Source organism: Choloepus didactylus, chromosome 24 (assembly GCF_015220235.1).
Source record: "Choloepus didactylus isolate mChoDid1 chromosome 24, mChoDid1.pri, whole genome shotgun sequence".
In the NCBI taxonomy this organism is placed as follows: domain Eukaryota; kingdom Metazoa; phylum Chordata; class Mammalia; order Pilosa; family Megalonychidae; genus Choloepus; species Choloepus didactylus.
In genome coordinates this window covers 2,803,572-2,817,227 of record NC_051330.1, presented here as the reverse complement: position 1 = coordinate 2,817,227, position 13,656 = coordinate 2,803,572, and positions in this window count along the sequence as shown.

Here is a 13,656-nt window from a genome sequence, read left to right as displayed (position 1 = left end):
ATATTTTGTGACATATTTCCAAATTCATTTGAAGAAACAGAGGGATATAAACTAAGTCACAGTTTATATTTCTGGGAATTTCTCAACACTGGTTTGGATGAAGGAACTGGGTTCCACAAGGGTCAGAAGATATGAGAGAGGGAAAGAGAATTAGGAAAGAAGTTTGAAAGCAAAGATGGAATGAAACTGGTAAATGAGGAAAATTAGAATGTTTTTTTGCTCCCACTCAACTTCTTTAGTTCAAATCCCTGAAAGAGGACCCAGATGACTCTTTGAGTCTGATGTGGGTAAATGAGGATAGATAATGACACAGTGTCACAATAGCAAGAACATACCTTCACTGATGGAAGGTACATGGCAACAGAAACACCTCTGTCAGCTAGGAAGGCACATGGCTGGCATATGCTGGTCCTTTGCTCCTGGTTTGTGTTTCAAAATGGCTTTCTCCAAAATGTCTCTGGGATTCTCTCTCTCTTAGCTTCTCTAAGCTCTCTGCTTGGTTCTCCTGGGTCTTTCTCTCTTAGCATCTGGGAGTCTTGTCTTAGCTTCTCTAGGGCAAACTCTGGGCTTCATCTGTTGGCTTAGCATCTCCAAACATCCTTCTGTCTGCATCTCCAAGCATCTCCAAGCATCTGGGTCTATGTTGGCTCTTCTCCCAAGGGCATACTCTGGATTACATATCTTAGCTTCTCTCCAAAATGTCTCTCTCAGCTTCTCTGAGCTCCTCCTTTCTGTGAGCTCTCTTAAAGGATTCCAGAGATCTAATTAAGACCCACCCAGAATGGGTGGTGTCACATGTCCATGGAAATAATTTAATCCCATGTCTCAACCACTGTGGGTTAAGTCACATCTCCCTGGAAACAATCAAAATTTCTACCAAACAATATTGGATTAGTAGGGCATGGTTCCTCGGGGGTCCATACCAGTTTCAAACTGGCACACCTGGTGTGGGAGAACAAACTCCAATTAGCAAAGATGCCCCTAAAAGTGTGAAGAGAAATGGAGGGTCTGGAGGGAGGGGACAGAGCTGTGGGGTAGCCATTAACCAAGACTTGTGAATTCAGCTCACCCATGTGCATAAGCAACCTCAGGCCCCAGAACCAGGAAAGTCAGTACCCCAGAACCTCTGTCCTCTCTGAAGGGACTTTTGAAGCTCCTCCAGGAGGTGCAGGAAGAGTCATCCACCACTTCAGACTTCAGGGGTCGTCTCTTCTCCTTTAGCAATCCTCACCCCATTGTCTGAGGCCCTTCTAATGGTAATATCATCTCATCGTGCCTTAAACTTTCTTTTCACCAAGTAACATCTCCTGTGAACACACCTCCTTCAGGACATTAGTTTTGGGGCCAGCGTTGTAAGACCACCAGAGAGTTGATGTTGATAAGAAAGGAAAGGATGCCTCACACTTACCCTTTGATGCTTCATTCTAAAGGCATATTGCAATTTTCCTCCACCTGTGACAGTGGTCAAAACAGGCTCTGTTCTGTCTTCTGGCCAATTTTGGGGCCATAAAATGACAACTTGTGACCTCTGCACTAGGACATTGCTATAGCAGATGATGTGACAGTAAATGTCCAGCCCACAGTTCACCTGGGCATCTCCATCTCCTTCCCATTTCTTCAGTCTTCCATCAACATGGCAACAGACAAATGATATCACATAATAGGAGCCATTCTCAAGAAAGGGGGCATTGGTTTTCTTGGGGGTGTAGCTCATCCTGGATAATTGCAATGACAGGTAAATTTTACTGAATGCTAATTGTATGCCAAGCTAATGTTACCTCATTTGACTCTCATAATTTGCCAAGCAGTGGGCACTTTTATGGTCCCTTATACACAAATTGAGCCCAAATTGTGAAGTCATGTGCCCAAAGCCACAGAGCTGGGAAATGGGCAAAATGGGATTGGACTCTAAACCTACTCTCCTTAATCTCTTGCACTTTCTGGCTTCTTCTCTTGGGGCCCCTCCCAAACATTATCCAGAAGGCACTAGAAGGCCCTAGTCTGGAACATCTTGACCTCAAAGGCATGCACAACTCAGATGCTTCCCTAGAGCAATGAGAATTCCTAAGTCAAATACGAAAGACTTCAAAGATGTACTAAAATGAGAATGAAATAATATGATGAATTGCTACTCTACCAAATGATGAATAAAATGCTTACCAAGGAATTTTATTTTGAGGGTCTTATGACCACGATCTTTGGTCTTTGGCCCAGAATTTTCATTCATTCATTCATTCATTCACCAATAGTCATTCAACATTAATCCACAACATGTTAAAATCTTGGGGTCCTTCAGCCACATTCAGCCCATCACCTTAGCATCTTCCGATCGAGTACAATGAATATAGCAGGGAAGAAAGAAACCCAGTGTCTGTCTGCAATGAGCTCTCATAAATGGGGGGTGGGGGGTTTAAAAGGTGGTATAGTGTCATTTAGTGCTCAGCATTATGAAGAAAAATATTGTAGTGGAAATTAGGGTATGTCAGATTGGTGAAGAGGGAACATTCCCTGAAGAATGGCCAGTTACAGATGTTGTGAGTGTGGGACCCTGTGCATAAATGTGGGAAAATCATCCAAGGTAGAGAGAACAGCACAAGACCCTAAAATGGAAAGGAGCTGGTGTGTCCAGTGACCAGCTCCTGGGACCCAGGGCATGAGTAGAGCAAGCAATGGGAGAGGAATAAAAAGTCCTTGAACCTGAAGGCATTCCTAGGAAGAGTATAGCCTGAGCAAGGGTGAACTTTACAATCAGGCTCTTAGTCCCAGCCAATGCCTGTGAACAGAAAGTGAAAACTCTCCAGGCTATAACGTGAGATGGGGGCTGAGGTTCTACCCTCCTATAACAGCAAACTCTGATGCACTATCCTCTTTGACCTCTTTGACCTTTCCTCTTCTCTATCCTTAGTGCCCTAAACACTCACATCCATGGGTCAGTTATCTTCGCCCACACCCTCTCTCATGGTTTGGCCTCCAGCATTTTTTACATTATTTTTTAACTTTATTATTATTTTTAGTACAAAAGTAATGCATGGATAGATTCTTTTTGTTGTTTAAAGGATTCTTATTTGTCAAAAGCAAAATGTGACCACCTACCTCATAATGACCTCCAATTCCATTCCTCTAGAGGTAACTACTGTTGACATTTATGTAAGAACTCTTTTTAAAAAGTTTTTCCTTCTTTTGTTCTTTTTCTTTACAATCACTCCCACTCATCCCCCAGCACTGAGTGGAGCTGCACATTGCCCTGTGCGGTGGCTCTGACAACCCAGGATAGGGTGCACCAGTTATAATGGTTATTATTTGCTCTGCCCTGCAGTACATTCTCAAAATTAATGACTGAATACATAACTGCAGAGTCATCATTTGGCATTCCTGATATTTCCTTGGGAATGCCACATTTTGTTCTTTTTACACTAGTATTGCTTGATGGACATCTTTCTTAATCTGTATCTGTCAAGTCTCTGAAACGTTTAGATACAAGAGCAGTTCACTGAGTCCAAGAAGAAAAAGAGAAATAGAGATCTGAGGGAAATTTTTGGTTCTCCTACTTTGCAATATAGTTGAGTTCCATGGCAGGAATGTATTGCAAGAGTCACCATCACCCAATACTTCAGAATATCTGGAGCTTAAATGTGAAAGGGTGGGAAACATGAGAAAGGGATATAAGAACAAAAGAAGAAGAAACCATAGACAAAGATCAAGGGGGAGAATACAATAATAGGTAAAAGTTAAAAAAAGGAAGTGATAATTAAGGACTAGTAGAAGAGGACAACAAGGGGCAGCTGGGCCTTCAGGTGAAGGGCGTTCCGCTTGCATGGTGCGACTTCTTGTTCTGTAATGCTTAGTTGTGTTGGGTCTTGGACACATTATTACTCTGTCGTCTGATGGTTAGCTGTTAAGTAGTGATGATAATTCATCATAGATCTCATGGGATGTTTAAAGTATATAACTAATAAGCACATTTTAAAAGATCACTAAATATTTTCCATTATTATTCCTCATCTTGGTTTTTTTATTCCATTCTATGGTGAGCAATAGTTTCCAAGAAGATGGAGTCCAAGTGGAAAATGCATGCAATGGAGAAAGAGTGAATGCCTTTTTATGACTGAATTCATATTTAAGGGTTTTGTGAATTCTGATGAACACCCTGATGGTCAATTAAAGTAATTAATATATGGGGCAGTTTCTGGGGCTACTTTGAGAGAAGCTATGGGCAGGATGAGTTTACCAGTTCTAGATCCACTCTTCCTGCTGCTTTGAGTTGCCATTCCTAGGAACACAGGAAGACTGATGTAGATCACAAAACTTTAGATTTTATTGTTGTCATGTTCCTAATGGGCACCACGGGAGCCTGAGAATGAGTATGTGATTCGGGACAATATGAAGACACTGTGAACAGTCTTACATGGGGATGAGAATAAAAATATATTCTCCCCTTACAAAGATCACAATCATTCCCTGGTCAAATTTCCCTATTATCATCAGAAACAGAGATGTTATTGTGGAGGCACAGTCTGCATCATTCATTTAACCATTGTTTGCTGAGTGTTCTTTTAAAAAAATATTTACTATCTGATACACACACACACACACACACACACACACACACACACACACACACACACACACACACACACAGAGAGAGGCTTCTCCAGGTCTTCAGAAAAGAGTGGAGAACAAGACAGACAAAGCCCCAGCCCTCCTCATGGTGGACATTGAAATCTGATTTAATAAAAATCAGGCCTGTAGACTGCATTGACTGACCTTGGCCTTCCTCTGATGAATGAATCAAAGTAGCCAAATTGAGAGATGCTACTTCTCCATAGATGCCAGTTGAACTAAGAAATAAAATCTTAATGCCAACCAATCAAAAAAAAAAAAAAAAAAAAAAGACAACTTTAAAAGGGGTTTCCTACAGGAAAACAGACCAAATAAGACAATGCAGCCTTGACAGTCAATAAGAACAGTTCCTTGTTTGTTTCTGCATTTGCCCAATGTAAGCTTCCCCTTTCCACTCCCTCAGTGGAGATCCTTACCATTTTGATTTGGCTCTGCCTGATTTGAGAATCCTTTGTTACCCAAATAAACTGATAAAAGTTTTAATTGCCTCAGTTTGCCTTCTACAGAATAAACCAGAGGATAATGGTGATAAATTAGTAGTTACATCATAATATGTCTTGATGTGGTATGACCTCATAAAGTCTCTCTCCTTCTTGGAGAAGCACTAGTGTCTGGGGGTCTGGAGTCTGCTTGGGAAACACTTTCTGACTTAAGTCTGGCCCTGCTACATATGAGGGGGGATGTGAAAATTAGACAAGTTACTCATCTGCTTAAGTTGCAATTTTATCAAACCTCATAAATTCTTGGTATATGAGGTTTAAATTAAAATGGAATATTAAGTAGAAAGCATGTTAGTTGTTATTACTTAAAAAATACTGTTGCTTAAATGACAGGAGTTTGAAATAATCATTTTTGTTTTCAGCTACCCCATTTATGGGAGAGATCAACCCACATGATCTGGGAATGAAATCTGAAAGGAGTTAGGGGAGGTGGGGGAACCTGTTCTTTACATGCAGACCCATCTTTGTGCCTTGAATTGATACACCTGTGTCCACTCTGAGGTGGGGAAATGTCCTCTGCTAACATCTGACTGATTGGAGAGAGACAGAATCAGTGACAGACTAAAATAAGAGGTAGAATTGAAGCTGTAATCTTTCTTGGTCCTCAGCTTGGACCTCTTCATTTCATAATTCACCCAAGAATGACTGGTTTCTCTGGAAAAAAATGAGAAAACACTATACAAATTACAAGGAATTTTCTGTGATGTTGCATGAGAACATCATACATTAAATTCATCTTAAGGTAAAGAGCTAGTCATCTTATTATCCTTATTGCCCAGAACCATGCCTTCCCCACTCCCCTGAATTGTATGTTCACATTCTTGTATCAACTCTTTAACATTATTAGCTTTGCTCTTGAAGTTTTCTTTTCTATGATGAACTATTTAACTGTCTTTAGGCTTTATAGTTTTGAAAATACAGCAGGCACTTGACAAAGGACAAACCTCATGAAGAGATGTTAAAAATAATTGGTAACAGGGAAACACTAATCAAGACAACAATGAGATAACGGTTCACACCCAATAAATTGGCAAAAATTTTCAAAGTTTAATAGGAGCAAGTATTGGAGGAAATGTGAACTGACTGAAACACTCATATATTGCTGTTGGAAGTACAAATTTGTGCAACCACTTTGGAAAACAGTTGGGGCTCATCTCATAAAGTGACCATTCACACTCCCTATGATGTCACTTTTCCTCCTGTTTTGCAAATGTACAGGTAAAAGAATGTTCCAAGCAGCACTGCTCGCAAAAGAAGAAATATCTGGAAACAAAGCAAATGTCCATCAACAGGAATATAGATGAAATGCTGCAGTACGTGGAGGCAGTGGGATATAAAAAGTAGTTACATGAATAAAAAGCAGTGTTATGCTGACATATGGAGGGGAATCTTCAAAATATTAGATGAAAAAATACCCAAACATTACATAACACATTTTGTAAAACAGGAAAAACTGCAATTGGAAGAATAATACAGAGTGCCCTCTGATTATTTCATTTTTAAAATAACTAATTAAATATATATTTGAATAAATAAAGCCATGCATGGAGTAATGATGAGACTCAGTCGTGCATCAAGGATTGCAATTGACTAATACTATCATGTTGTTTTCACTTAATTTCCAATCACAGGGGAATAAATAAAAGAAAATGTCTGATACGAACTACTGCCTGGGACGAGAAAAATATGTAGAACCACATACAGCATCCTAATTAGGAAGCGGAACTCAGGCATGGTAACTTGAAGATCTGTGTTTCAATATCCAGCACTGTGAAGTAAGACTTTTGAACTGACAATAGGGTCCCTGACTCTCAGGATGTGGAGGCTAAATGGAGACAATCTCAGCACCTCTAGACAGGCGTGTGTGTGTCTACACGTTTGAGGGCATGGATTTGCAGGATTGCAGGGAGAGATCACCTGCTTTCTCACAAAATAAGCCTGCAACTCTATTCCTAAACACATGAATAAACCCTACCCTTAGATGATGGACTTATTCCAGATGAAATGAAATTCATTATAGTCTTAAATGACCTTAAGATATGCATACTCAAGGCCCTCAGAGGTAAACAAAGTAAAAAAATGCAAAAAGACTAATACAGAGGGAGACAAAATAAAGGACACATAAATATTAAAGTAAAACTAATTGGAAATTTTGGAATTCATATATATAATTGCTTAAAATGAAGACCAATAAATCTATATAGGATACATTGTAGTCTGGAAATAGTAGAAAACCTTTTAGTAAACTAGAAGATTATTCTGAGGTATTAATTCTGAATGTAGCACAGAAGGACAAGGAGATAGCATATAGTTGAGTCACAGAGAACAGATTTGGAGACTCCAAACTATGTTTAACAAAAATTCCAGAAGGATGGAATCAACATTTCAATCTGTGATGGCTGAGAATCTTTCAGAAGAGAAAAATACTCAGATGAAAAGTGCACTATAAATACTGAAAAGGATAAGTAAAATAAGCCCATATCTGGGGACTTCGTAGTGAAAATAGAGAGTGTCAATGATTTGTTCTATATCTTCAAAACCATTAGAGCGAAGAGACAGATTACGTGTAGTACATGGTTAGACTGGAAGCAGTTTCCTTCATCATGATAAAGCCAGCAAAGGATAGCCTCAGAGCTGTCAGTGAACATAACTGTAAATCTAGGGTTTTACACCCACCCATCAATTTTGTAAAAGTGATAGCACGGTGACTAAATTTTCAGGCATTCAAAGTATTGGCAAGTTTACAACCTCTAGACCCTGATTGCTGAAATATTATTAAATAATTTAATTCAGCAAAAGAAAAATTATTCCAGTGTGAAGATGTGGGATTTGAAGAGCACAAATGTGAGCAGAAATTGAAAAGCATGGTCAGAAATTAAACTATTGTCTGAAAAAAATAGCTTTATCACATAAAAGTGAATCCAAATCTCCAGTCATCAATACATTCCTGGTCCACCAGATGACTGAGACAGGAGGAGCTAAGCTGTGGGAGAGCCATGCTCCTGTGGGAGCCTTGAGGGAATGTGGGACCATAAGGAGAGGATCTGGGTCTGGATCAGGGAACAGAACTGGTGACAGATCTGGGCAGCGAGAGCAGCGATGGTCTGGTGATTTTGAAGAGGAGCCTCAACTGTAAAGATAAAAATATCTGCATTCCTTTATGTGAGGTGTGACAATAATGGAGTTCCCTTATGCATGAAGTCTTGAACCCCTCAAAGTCATCCAGGAGGTTTTAAGTCAACTTCATCTAAATTTCTGTTCATATGGATATTTTCACCTCCCATGAATCCTGAGTGTTCTTAATGACATCTAGAATTGTGAATACTTTCCAGAAAGTTTCAGTTGACTTCTCCCATATCCTTCAGGGAATCACTATCTATGCAGCTATAGTCTTACAAAATGTGTTTCTTAAATAATAAGACTTGAAATTAGAAATAAGTCTTTGATCCATGGATTTAGACTGGATGTTGCACAAGCACTGATGAAAAGAACATTCATTTTATTGTGTACCTCCATCAGAAATCTTGGGTGACAAGGTGCATTGTTGATAAGCCATAGTATTTTAAAATGAATTTTTTATTCTGAGCAGTATTCACAACAGTGGGCTTAAAATATTTAATATGCTGCTGTCAACAGATTTGCTGTCAGGCAGGCTTTGTTGTTATACTTATAGGCAAATGAGATCTAGCATATTTGTTAAGGAATCTAGGATTTTCAGAATGGTAAATGAGCATTAGCTTCAAATTAATGCCATGACCTGAATTAGCTCTGAACAAGATTGTCAACCTCTCTTTTAAGCTTTAAGCCAGGTATTGACTTCTCCTCTCTATACATGAAAATCCTAGATGGAATCTTTTTCCAGTAGAAGGCTCTTTCATCTACATTGAAAATCTGTTGTTTAGTGTAGCCACCTATATCAATTTTCTTAGGCTGATCATCTGGATATCTTCCTGCAGCCTGTACATCAGCACTTGCTGCTTCAACTTGAACTTTTAAGTTATGGAGACATTTTTTCCTTAAACCTCACGAGCCAAGCTTTCCTAACTTCAAATTTTTCTTCTGCAGCTTCTGGAATTCTGTTATCCTTCACAAAATTGAAGATGGTTAAAACATTTCTCTAGATTAAACTATGGTTTGAATAAATGTGGCTCATTTGATCTATCCAGACCACTAAAAGTTTCTCCATATCAGTAACAAAACTGTTTCAATTTAAGAGTCATGTGCAACTCTTCATTTTACTTGAACACTTACTTAAAGCCTGTTTATATCTAGGAAAATAATTAAACAAGAATGTAAAGACTTGAACATGAAAAAAATTTTTGTTTTAAAAAATTGAAGAAAAACTAAGTAAAGGGAAGGATATTCTATGTTCATGGATTGGAAGGCTAAATATTGTTACAATGTCAATTCTGCTCAAAGTGATTTATAGATTCAATGCAATGCCAATCAAAATACCAACAGCTTTCTTTGCAGAGATTAAAAAGCCAATTATGAAATTCATATGGATGGGTAAGGGGCCTTGAATTGTCAAAATCATCTTAAAAAAGAACCAGTTGGTGAGTTCAATCTTACTGATTTTCAAACTTATTACAAACATACAGTAATCAAAACAGCCTGGTACTGTCACAGGGAGAGACATATAGACCAGTGGAATTGGGTTTAGAGTTCAAACAGCAGCCTTTATGTGTACGCCAAAATGAATTTTGAAAGGATTGCCAAACCCAGTCAATGGGAAGCAACTGGTCTCTTCATCATGTAGTGCAGGGAAAACTGGATATACACAAGCACAGGAATAAATGTGTACCCAATGAATCAAAGAACTAAATATAAGAAACAAAATTATCTGGACCTGGAAGAAAATATGGAAAAAACATCTGTAGAACCTTCTCTTAGGCAATGGAATGTTTGACTTTATACAAAAAAGCAAGAGAAAGAAAAGAAAAAAAAAAAGGATAGATGCTCTTCATCACTATTAAAGCATTCATGCATGAACAATTCTATCAAGAAAGTAGAAAAGTAACCTATAGAATGGGTAAAAATATGTGAAAACCATATATCTCCTAAAGTTTTAATGCAGAATATATAAACAACTCTTACAAAACAACAAGGAAAAGGAAAACAGTCCATTCTTTTTCAGTGGACAACATACTTGAATAAACATTTCTCCAAAGAAGATATACAAATGTCAGGTAAGTTTGGATATATTATGTGCCCCAAAACACGACTATTTTTGATGCAGTCTTGTGTGGGCAGGAAACATATTGGTGTTGATTGGTTTGGAGACTTTTGATTGGATGTTTCTGTGGAGATGTGATCCCTCAACAGTGGGTGAGGTCTTTCATTGGATAGTTTCCATGGAGGTGTGGCTGTGCCCATTCAGAATGGGCCTTGATTAGTTTGCTGGAGCACTATCTAATCTCAGACAGAAGGAGCAAGCTTGCTACAGCCAAGGCGGACACTTTGAAGAATGCACAGGAGCTGAGAGAGGAGCTGCAGATGAGAGACATTTAGGAGATAGCTGTTGAAAGCAGACTCTTGCTCCTGAGAAGATAAGAGAGGACAAACACCCCAAGAGTAACTGAGAGTGACATTTTGGAGGAGCTGCAACCTAGAGAGGAACATCCTGGGAGAAAGCCATTTTGAAACCAGAACTTTGGAGCAGATGCCAGCCACATGCCTTCCCAGCTAACAGAGGTTTTCCAGACACCATTGGCCATCCTCCAGTGAAGGTACCCAATTGTTGATGACTTACCTTGGACACTTTATGGCCTTAAGACTGTAACTGTGTAACCAAATAAACCCCCTTTGTAAAAGCCAATCCATCTCTGGTGTTTTGCATAATGGCAGCATTAGCAAACTAGAACAGTAAGGATGGTGATAATGGTAGCCCCACATTGTGATTGTAATTGACACCATTATTTGCATATTTCAAAGTGGTTATAAAGGGATATTACAGGTCATATAAATGTTACCAAAATATTTTTTAAAGCTTAGAATATCCATCCAAAACATAAAGTAAACTATATAATTAATAGTATAATAATTATAATATTGTTTCATCAATTTAGCAAAGGTACAAAAATAATGTGAAGTGTTATATACAGGGAAAATTGTGCATGTGTATGGTGGCTTATAAGGGAACTATGTCCTTTTTGCTGTGATCTCAGCCACTCCACCCTTTCCACATTAGTGTATGATGTGTGGCTTGTCACAGAAAGCCCTGAAGTGGCTGTTCCACACTGTTCCTGACGATTTACCAGGTGCTCTAGGGGAGCAACTAGATTCGATACCTCACCACTCTGCCATCTTGCCCTGCCTCCCCACTCCCTCAATTTTGAAGGAGAGTTTTGATGGATAAAGAATTCTTGGCTGGCAACTTTTCTCTTTCAGAATTTAAAATATGTCATATCACTGCCTTCTGGCCTACTTGTGCCTGCTGCGTAGTCCCTACTTATTCTTATGTTGTTTCCTTCATATATGGTGAATCGCTTCTCTCTTGCTGCTTTCAAAGCTTTCCCCTTCTTGTCAGTATTTGACAATTGATCCATATGTCCCAGAGAGGATTTATTTGGATTCATTCTATTTGGAGTTTTTTGGGCATCTTCGATTTGCATATTTATGTCATTAAGAAGGGTTGGGAACTTTTCTCTAACAATGTCTTTGAATGCTCTTCTTAGTCCTTTACTATTCTCTTCACCTTCTGGAACACTAATGATTCTTATAATTCTGTGATTCATGTTATCCATCATTTCCCTGAGATCCATTTCAAATTTTTCAATATTTTTCATCACTTTTTCTTTTGTGCTTTCATATTTCATTGTCTGTCTTATAGTTCACTAATTCTTCCCTTTGCTTCTTCAAATCTCCTGTTGTATGTCTCAAGTATATTTTTAATTTGATCAACAGTAACGTTTATTTCCATAAGATCTGCTATTTTTATTTACCCTTGCAAATTTTTCTTTATGCTCTTCTAGGGTCTTATTGATGTCCTTTATGTCCTTAGCCATTAAATTGAATATGTTTTGGAGATTTGTGTATTCTTCTTTGATTAATTGCTCCAAGTTTTGTGTCTCCTCTGGCTTTTTAACTTGGTCTTTTGGATTGTCCATATCTTCTGGTTTCTTCATACATTTTAAAATTTTTTTGTTGTTTTTGGCCTGATGGTATTTGCTTATCTTGATAGGGTTATTTTAGGATATGCAGAGTTATTTGAACATTTATCTATAATTTGGCAGAGCTATGGCTTGGTGAAGTGCACTATCCCTGTCCTACCAGATGGCTCTCTTGAGGCACCTCTTACCTCAATCTAGTTCTCCCCCAACTTTGTTGATGCACTGAGCAGGGGTCCAAGCTTGGTGGAAATCCAATCAGTGCAGCAATTTTCCATGTGCACAGGGGACTATCTCCCCTTTGCGAGGGGAGCAGGTCCTGCACAGTTGGACAGGGATTCCACTCATGGCACAGCGGTCCCAGCATTCCCCAGGGCTGCACGTGGACTACTGTCATGCTGCAGATATGCACATGTCACCTTCCAGCTCAAATGCCCCACGGTCCCTGTCCACTGAGTGCCCATGTGTCCCTGGGGTTGGGGAGGAATTCTTGACACTTGTATGTGTTGCCCTTGCCTTTTGGCTGTTCACAACATGGGGTTTCATTAAAAAACAAGACTGCTGAATCTTGAGTTCCCTCATGGGAGCTTTCAGGTATGGGACTGTGAAGGTTATCTCCTCCGCCAGCAGCTGAGATGGGCACAAGGAACATGTAAAGCTGCCCCCTTCCGTGCTTGTCTGTCAGCTGCAACCATCAGTCCCTGGCATGGGGGCTCTTGGCCATGGGGCTATAAAGGGTTATCATCGCAGCCAATCGCTGAGAATGGTGGGTGCATGGATCATGGAATGCTCATCATCTGGCTCCAGCCACCCATCCCCAGTGGCTTTCTGGGCTGAACACTCAGCCATCATAAATTCAGTCTCTAGGTCTCTCCAGCAACTTCCTCACTATGTGGGGTAGAATTCCCTGCCTGGCCAGTGGCACCAGTGTTTTTCATGTTGAAGAATTTTTCTCTATTTCTCTTAATCTACCACCTTCCTGGAAGACTCAGGATTTCATTTTATATGCTGGAGATCAGTCTCTTAAAAGATATATGGCTTCCAAATATTTTCTCCATTTGTGTTGGCTGGCTCTTCACCTTTTTGACATGCTATATTGCACTTCAGAAGCTTTAGCAAACCAAAACGGGCTCTGTGTCCCTTAGCCGGTAGGCCAGCTGTGACTCGAGAGGCCTGGCGTGAGCGTTCTCAGAGAGACTGAGAAGTAGAGGAACCCAGGGTTGAAACAGCATTCACTGCCACGACACCAATGCAAGAACACACATAGCTATCAACCTAGAAGATGTGGGTAAGGGAAACATAATAATAGTGAGGATAAACCCACAGGTGAGTCCAGAAGTAAACACTCCAGCAGAATAATTGAAGAGGAATGGTCCACATTGGGCATGCCAGAATGACTATCACATTCCCAGCTTCATGTATCCAGG